This window comes from Abrus precatorius, unplaced genomic scaffold (genome assembly GCF_003935025.1).
Source record: "Abrus precatorius isolate BTA unplaced genomic scaffold, Abrus_2018 Scaffold1, whole genome shotgun sequence".
NCBI classification, from domain to species: domain Eukaryota; kingdom Viridiplantae; phylum Streptophyta; class Magnoliopsida; order Fabales; family Fabaceae; genus Abrus; species Abrus precatorius.
Window position 1 is genome coordinate 5,231,279 of NW_020874291.1, and position 8,243 is coordinate 5,239,521.

An 8,243-nucleotide genomic window follows, 5' to 3' on the forward strand; every position below is an offset into this window, starting at 1 on the left:
TGGGTACTTGTTCTTGACCGTCACCTTGCTCAGCTGCCGGTAATCCACACACATCCTCATGCTCCCATCTTTCTTTTTTCACCAAGAGCACTGGTGCTCCCCACGGTGACACACTCGGTCTCACAAACCATTTCTGTAGCAGATCCTCTACTTGTTTCTGGACCTCTGCCATTTCCACTGATGACATCCTATAAGGTGCCACAGAAATCGGGCTCGCCTTAGGAATGAGGTCAATGGAAAACTCTATCTCCATTTCAGGCGGTAGTTCAGAAATGTCCTCGGGGAAAACTTCCAAGAAGTCCCTCACCATCGAAATATACTCTGGCTCTACCACGCTTTCGACCTCCATGGAGAACATCACCATAAAGGCTTTGGCGTTTACTGTGTTCTCACACGCTCCCTGGCTCATAAGCCTTGGAACCTCTGCCACTGTCGCGCCGAAGATCAGAGTCTTCTCCCTACAATCCAGTAGCACATGGTTGGTAGCAAGCTAATCCATCCCTAGAATTACATCCAGCTGAGAAAGAGGTAGGCAAATCAAGCTTACCTCAAACTCCCTGCCATGTACCATAATCGGGCATCCCAGACACACCCATGATGTTACAACCGGCTTACCCATACGGGTAGTCACCACAACATTGCATGGCAGTTCAGTCACATACAGACCCAGACTCTTCACACAGTCTACAGACACAAAAGAGTGCGCAGCACCCGAGTCAAACAACACATCAAGCAGTCTGCCTTTAATTATACATTTACCTCGGATTAACTCCTCAGATTGTGAAGCCTCTGCTCCAGTCATAGCAAAGACTCTCCCAAGAATACTCGACTTCTGCCCTGTACTCGGCCCTGCACTTCCTCTTGATTCAGGCCTTTGGGCTGCACTTGCACTGCCGCTCGTCCTGGCGGCCCAGCACACATTAGCAGTGTGCCCCGGTTTCCCATAGTTGTGGCAAGTTATCTTTGGCTGTGGGTAGTCCTTCACAATGTGTGGCCCTCCACACCTGAAGCATTTCAGCAGTCCTCTGAAAGAACCTGATCCCGAGCCACTCCCACTGCTCTTCTCTTGGGAAGAACTCCCTCAGGATTGAGAACTGTTCAAACCCGAATATGGTCTCTTTGAGAATGTCGGGGATCTTCTATCATGTCTCATGGGGCCAGCTCCCCTAGTGTCCACTGTCTTCCCCCTCGTGTTCGCTTCAAAGATTCTACTCTTGCTTACCAGGGTGGGTAAGTCCGTCACTTGGAACACACTGACCGTGGCTTAAATGTCCGGCCTTAATCTGTTCTCAAACTGAGAACACAACACTTCTTCCCCGTCACCATGCTGAAAATGAGGACAGTATTTCATCAGCTCTTGGAATCTCGCAGCATACTCCCCCACAGTCATATTTCCTTGCATGAGCTTAAGGAACTCTCTAGCCTTCTACTTTCTCAGATCTTGGGGAAAGTAATTCCCTAGGAAGATGGCCTTGAAGGTCTCCCACTGAATGTAGCCACCTTCTTAGGGCAATGTTTGATTGGAAAACCTCCACCAGTCTTTCGCTTCGCCACACAGCAAGTAAGTGGCATAGGCCACCTTGTGCTCCTCACGACACCCCATGGCATTGAAGATCTTCTCTACATCAGCCACCCACCTTTCGACTCCCTCGGGAATGAATCTTTCCTCAAACTTCGGAGGATCGTGGCTAGTAAAGGCAGACAATCCTTGATACTCAGTCGGCTCTCCACCCTGGTTATGCACCATGGCCTCCAAGAGTTAAGCCATACGTTCCATGAGGTCATCAGAGCCTCTAGCTCCTCTACCTCTACCTCAACCTCTACCAGACATGATTAAGCTTGGCTAATCACAATTCAACAGTCACATCTCAGAATATTAGATTAATAATAGATTTATAATTCAGGTAAACAAAACAATCAACACTTAACCTTGGACGTCTTAGCTCGATACCCCAGTTCGGTTGGATGAACTGCTCTGATACCAAATTGTAACACTTTAACTTTTATTTTAAATAAATACAATTTCGCAAAATTGGAATAATAAATTTCCACAAAATATTTCAAAAATGAGGAAGGATTACAAGACAATATCAAACAATTACCACAGGGCTAGTTCAAATACAACAAATTTCAAAATATTATCATAAGTCTTATAGCAGTTCATCCGTCCCTTCATTGTGTCTGGTGCTGATCGTCTTGATTACCTGAAAAATGAATGTAAGGGTGAGTACTCTACACTACCCAATACAATCAAACATAGAGTCTCACCTTCAAAACATTTAAATATTTTCAACAATTAGATAGTACATTCACAAGCAACATTTTAGTATAATTCAGTTCAATCAAAAACCCAATGCACTTATGGCACCAACAGTAGTTCATACTCATCATTCACAGCACATTCCACCAGCATTAGCACGCCCATCACAACACATTATATCGGCGATTACTCGCCCTTTCACAGTATTTATACCGGTGACAACTCGCCTTATTCACTTTATTATACACCGGCGGTTACCTACCCCATTCTCTTTATTTCATAATACCCGGCTCTAGGCCCACATTCGTTTATAAAACACAGCACATAGCCTACCATTATCTATAACGTACGACGCGTAGCCTACATCCATTCATATTACACGGCCCTCGGTCCCACATTTTCACAACATTCATTCAATATATACATGCATTCGACACAAGTGCCCATACCCATTCACCACGCTTGGCATGCAAGCCCTCATTCTATCACACAACATCTAGCACACAATTTACATGTCACGGTACATGGCCCTCACGGTACACAGTATAATATCATACACACAGTCACTCCCACTAGCTTCATCTATCACGACACATCAAAAAACATGACAATTTCCCTCAACAGACATTTTCCTCTTCCTACCACAGCCACATTACAGTATTTTAGAAAATAACAGCGAATTTCACACAAAAAGAGTAGGGTAGAGTCCCCCTTACCTCAGATTGAAGACCCACACTCGGATTCAACCTTGAAAATGTTCTGCACATAGATTTTGGCCTAAACACATGTTAATTTCATGAGACCCCCAAAAATCACCCCAAAACAAAGAAAGGGAATGAAAAACAAAATCCTAACCATTAAAACTCACCTCCAAGAGTTCCACACGAATCCGAGCTCCAATCTCGCTCACGAACGGCTTTGGAGGCAATTAATCGGTGAGAAAAGGGTTTGGGGTCGAGAGAATCGAAGGGATCTAGGAGGAAAATTGAGAAAATGATTCTTAAATCCCTAAACCCCCTTTTAAAACCCCTCAGATCATGACACTCTCGCTACAGCAACGTCCTCTCGCTGCAGCGACACCCTCTGTCACCACAGCGAAAATCTCAGACGAAACTGCATTCTTGTTTCTGCAGAATCTCGCTACAGCGAGGCCCTCTCGCTACAGTGAGTTTGCACCCAGAAATGCAGTCCCCACTGTCGCTCTCGCCACAGCGAGACACCTCTCGCTACAGTGAGAAGGCGATACTTTAGCCCCCTTCTTCTTAAAGCACTCTCGCTGCAGCGAGAACACTCTACACCAGCTACTTAGCCTATTCTTTCGAGCTCAGTCCAGTCATACCCGTATAACATTCTCGTATTTATTCACATGCACATACATATATGTACTCATGCATTATTACCACACATTAAAATGTCATTCGTATTCCATCATTTCACACTTGAGTGCACATTCAAACATTGATTCTCATATAAATATTCACACACACACACACACACACACACACACACATATATATATATATATATATATATATATATACATACACATCAACAATAATGATTAATATTATCAAAATTTGGGGCGTTACAATTGCAATAGCCATTATAAAGGTCAAAGAAGGAAAGATCACTTTAAGGCTAGATTACTTTAAAGTAACCTTCTAGCCAATAGTCCTATAATTTTGTGAACACTGTGTAACACCTTTATTTTAATGTATTTCAAATAAAAGATTTTTCGCAATTTGAAGGAGATAATGAAAACTTCATTTCAAATGACTTCGAATACAATGTTCCAATAAAGTATTTCAAAATATGGGATGAGTTACAAATTTGAATCAAAATAAATGCTCTAGGACCTATTTAGTACATCAAAATTTTCAAAAATAAATTTTCTAAGTCCTATAGCAGTGTCATCCATCCCATTCACTGAGCTTGGTGCTGATCGTCTTGGTCACCTAAAAAATAGATGTTAGGGTGAGTCCTCTACACCATCACACACACAAACATATCGACTCACGTTGCCTATTTCATAGCAATTCCTAATATGATAAAATTACACTTTGAACAAGCATCAATCCGTTCTTTTGAACAACACACACACACACACACACACACACACACACTCATATTCACACTCCCACAAAAAGTCAACTCACATAACAACATCACACATCAAATATGTTCAGGTGCACTCACTGTACCTTCAATCAATTCATACACACGTGCGTTCACTGCACGTTAGCCACGCTCACTTTGGCACGTTGATCACAATTTTCTAACACCCTCAACCTCAGGGACTTACTTTGTTTCACACCATGGATGGTTGCTGGTTAGCCCTTGCCTCACGAATACAACGTGTGCAGTCACAAGTCCCTTAGCAAAGTATTGGTTAGAAACTGAGTCAGGAGAAGAGTTTGTGGCTTGTGGTGCACTCATGCTCATTGTTGGTGTCACCACTACTCTCTTTTCTCCAAGGTATTCCTACCGCCCCCATCTTCCATATCCCCAGTGTATCACTGTAACCATTCATAATTTTCAACCATTACAAACACACCACAATCAAAATCAACATGTCATTCACACACATTTACTCACATTCTCAATTGTATCATTGTAATCATTTTCACACATGGCATGTGTGCACACATTCAGCCACATTATACTCAAACACACAATTTCCTTCACAACCCTATTGCAATCAAGTCATTTTATCACACACATTACTCATTATCTATTACTTTATGCCCAACACAAAATTTTCCATCAAAACAGGCATCTTCCTACGTTCTATCTCAACCATATTCTAATACCTAATTGTAACATCCTCATTTTTGCTATGTCCATGTTTGCATATGTAATGCAATTTTCTCTTTTTTCTAAAGATAATTCAATGTATTGTACAAAATTTTATGATTTTAGTTAAATAAGTTTTGAGATATAATTATTTTCTTATTTCATTCAAATAATTCATCAATATGTATTTAATTTTTTGAAAGATGAATCTCAATGCTTTGAATTATTTAGAAATGTCATAATTATATTTGAGTTTTGTCACAACCCTTTTTATAAGGAACCGAGAACATTATTTCTACATCACTTACTTATTTGAGATAGATAAATAATGGATAATATAAGTATAAAATTCATTTCTCATTCAAAATAAAACAAAGTTTATTATAACAAATATCCAATAAAACAACATAATATTACATTTAGTTCATAATATTCAAAATACACAAAATTATACCTCATAGCTCCCTCTATATGAGGTCTCAAAATATAAAGAAATAAGACTTCAATGCAAAATTACTCGAATCCAGCTTCTAACATTTCTCCACTGGCTCCGCAGACTATACACCTGCTACATCTACTCATGTACTATCGTACGATCATTACAAAAATAAAATAAAATTATATATATAGAGCAAAATATTTACTTATAGCAACAGCCTATGCATTCCTAGCCCATCTAATGCACAACATGAAAACAGTTTTCAACTAGTTTCATAGCCTAAACAATCCAAAAGGAACCGTGCCGGTCCGGGAGTGACCCATTCCGATATCTGGATCTAGACAGCACAGCACATCAACTCAACATGAACTTACCGTTACACCTCTACCCACCTAAACATGTAACTCGACTATATAATGATGTAAAACATATATCTCAGCATGATGTAGCACCGCTAAAATTATTTTAACAGCTCAGCTAAGACAAATTTATAATAGATCAGCCAAAATCTTAGCATTTTAAATCAATTAATAGCAGTTATAGCTCAGAAAATAGTTTTTATTCAAAAGATCTAACAAAATCATATCAAAACTTCTTGCAATAGCATATCAAACCATTCAAAACATAGTTCATAGGCTAAAGTAAGCTCCCATTACCTTCAAACGATGATTCACACCAGATCTACTGAATATTATTTGTTTAACGCAAGATTCACCAAAGATTTGGCTTTAGAATAGAGTCTCTCCTAAGAACACCATGAACTTCTATGAGAAAGAGAAGGAGAAGAGAAACGAATGGTGAAACTAACTTCAAATTTAGAGAAACTTACTTGAACGAATGTAGAATCTCAGATCTTGAGAGAAATATAAGTTTAGGAAGGTTTAGTATGAAAGAAAGTGGTGATATATAGCCTTGGAACCTTTGAGAAGGATGGAAAAGTGAAAATTTTGTGCAAGGACCCCTATTTATAGAAAAAGGTTTTTGGTACTGTTCATGCCAGAGTTACTGTTCACCCGACACTGTTCATGCATTTTGCACTGTTCACGACATGGTTCATGTGCATTGTTCATTTTTTTTTTTAAATTTCAAACTCCATCTAAATCTATTTCAATACCAAATAATCCTTCAATTAACATTTAACAAATATAAAATATTATAAATTACTCAATAATAAATTACAGGCCTGACAAGTTGCAAATGCTATATGCACTAGCAAAGGTGGTGCAATGGTAAAAGGGTTGGTCCTTAGTCTAGAGTTGGAAGTCTCTAAGTTTAAACCTCGGCAAGAGAGATTTTGCTTCAACAAGGTTTTTCAGAATTTTAGTTCATAGAATGAATTGCGAAATAACCTGACTACCCTCAAAATATCATGCATGCATGAGATAGGTAGCGAAACCATAAGATAGGAAGCGATAGGTGGAAAGTCCTTACATGCATGATGCCATGTGGCAGCCATGTGTCAAAGAAGGAAGAAGCCCTTACATGCGTGACACATGCGCGCCATGTGTTGAAAGGAGGCAAGACCATCCCTTGCATGCATGACACACGTGCAACCATGTGTTGAAAGGTGGCAAGACCTTGATGCAAAATGCCATGTGTTGAAGAAGGAGCTCTTGCATGCGCCATGTGTGCCTTTGCATATGTTGAAGAAGGAGGGAATGCCATGTGTAATGTCATGTGTGCGTTTGCATGTGTTGAAGGAGAAGGGAATGTCATGTGTCAAAAAAGGAATGAATGTGGCATTTGGTGAGAATGCCATGTGTTGAATGGTGAAGGAATGTTGCATTTGGTGAGGGGGTGTGGCATTTGGTGAGACACCTTTCTCCCTCACCGTGTATGCTCTCTCTCATACTCTCTCTCGGTTCTCTCTGCTCTCCACAATGTCTCTTCATTTTTTGGTGACCTTTGGGCTAGGAACCACCACCCTTGATGGCCAAAGCCTTAAACACTTCCCTTTCCATGCATAAGCTAAGGTTCTTGTACCTCCTCCATGAAAAAGCTTAAAACCTCTCTCATTGCATCCACTGTGTGAGACATTTTTTACTCTCTAAACTCATTTTTCTGCACCCAATAATTGCAACTGGTTTCACTCAAAATAGACATTGGATTCACAAGTTATAGTGAAATCAATGAGATTGCTTCCTTGCTCTACATTTTTTGCATTTTAGTAGTGAAGGAGGCTACTTTTTAATTTCTGTGATCTCCAAATTTGAATACAAACCTTCCTCTGTGTTCCTTACAAAATTACCTTTCCAATGGTATATCATAAGTCTTAATCCGACATCGTTTGCCCCTTTAATCTCCTAGAGTACGTGAGTATCTTCATTCTTACATTTTTATGCAAAAATATTGTAAAGAATCAATTTTTACGCCCTCTAAAATGATCTGTTTTAATCTGAAATTTTGATTTTCATAAACTACATGAAGATAGCTTTCTGACGCACTATGTCAAGCTTGATTCGAAGTCTGTTTCATCACTTAACGACTTAATTTCATAAGTATGATCCAAACTGAATTCTGCTAGTCCAAAAGCCAATGTTCTTCAATTTCTGGGGAAGATTCATGCAGACAAACTGACATTTAACCCTTCCATCTTGTTCCTTATTGTCTTAGCTTTCCAACACACTTTGTGGCTCGTCAATCGGACTCTAATTGATCAATATATGTGCAAAATGGTGAGATGAATGCAAAGTTCAAAGCTCCATAGAGAAAGTCTGCGTTTTTCACCTTGCATGCAATCTGTTCTGCATA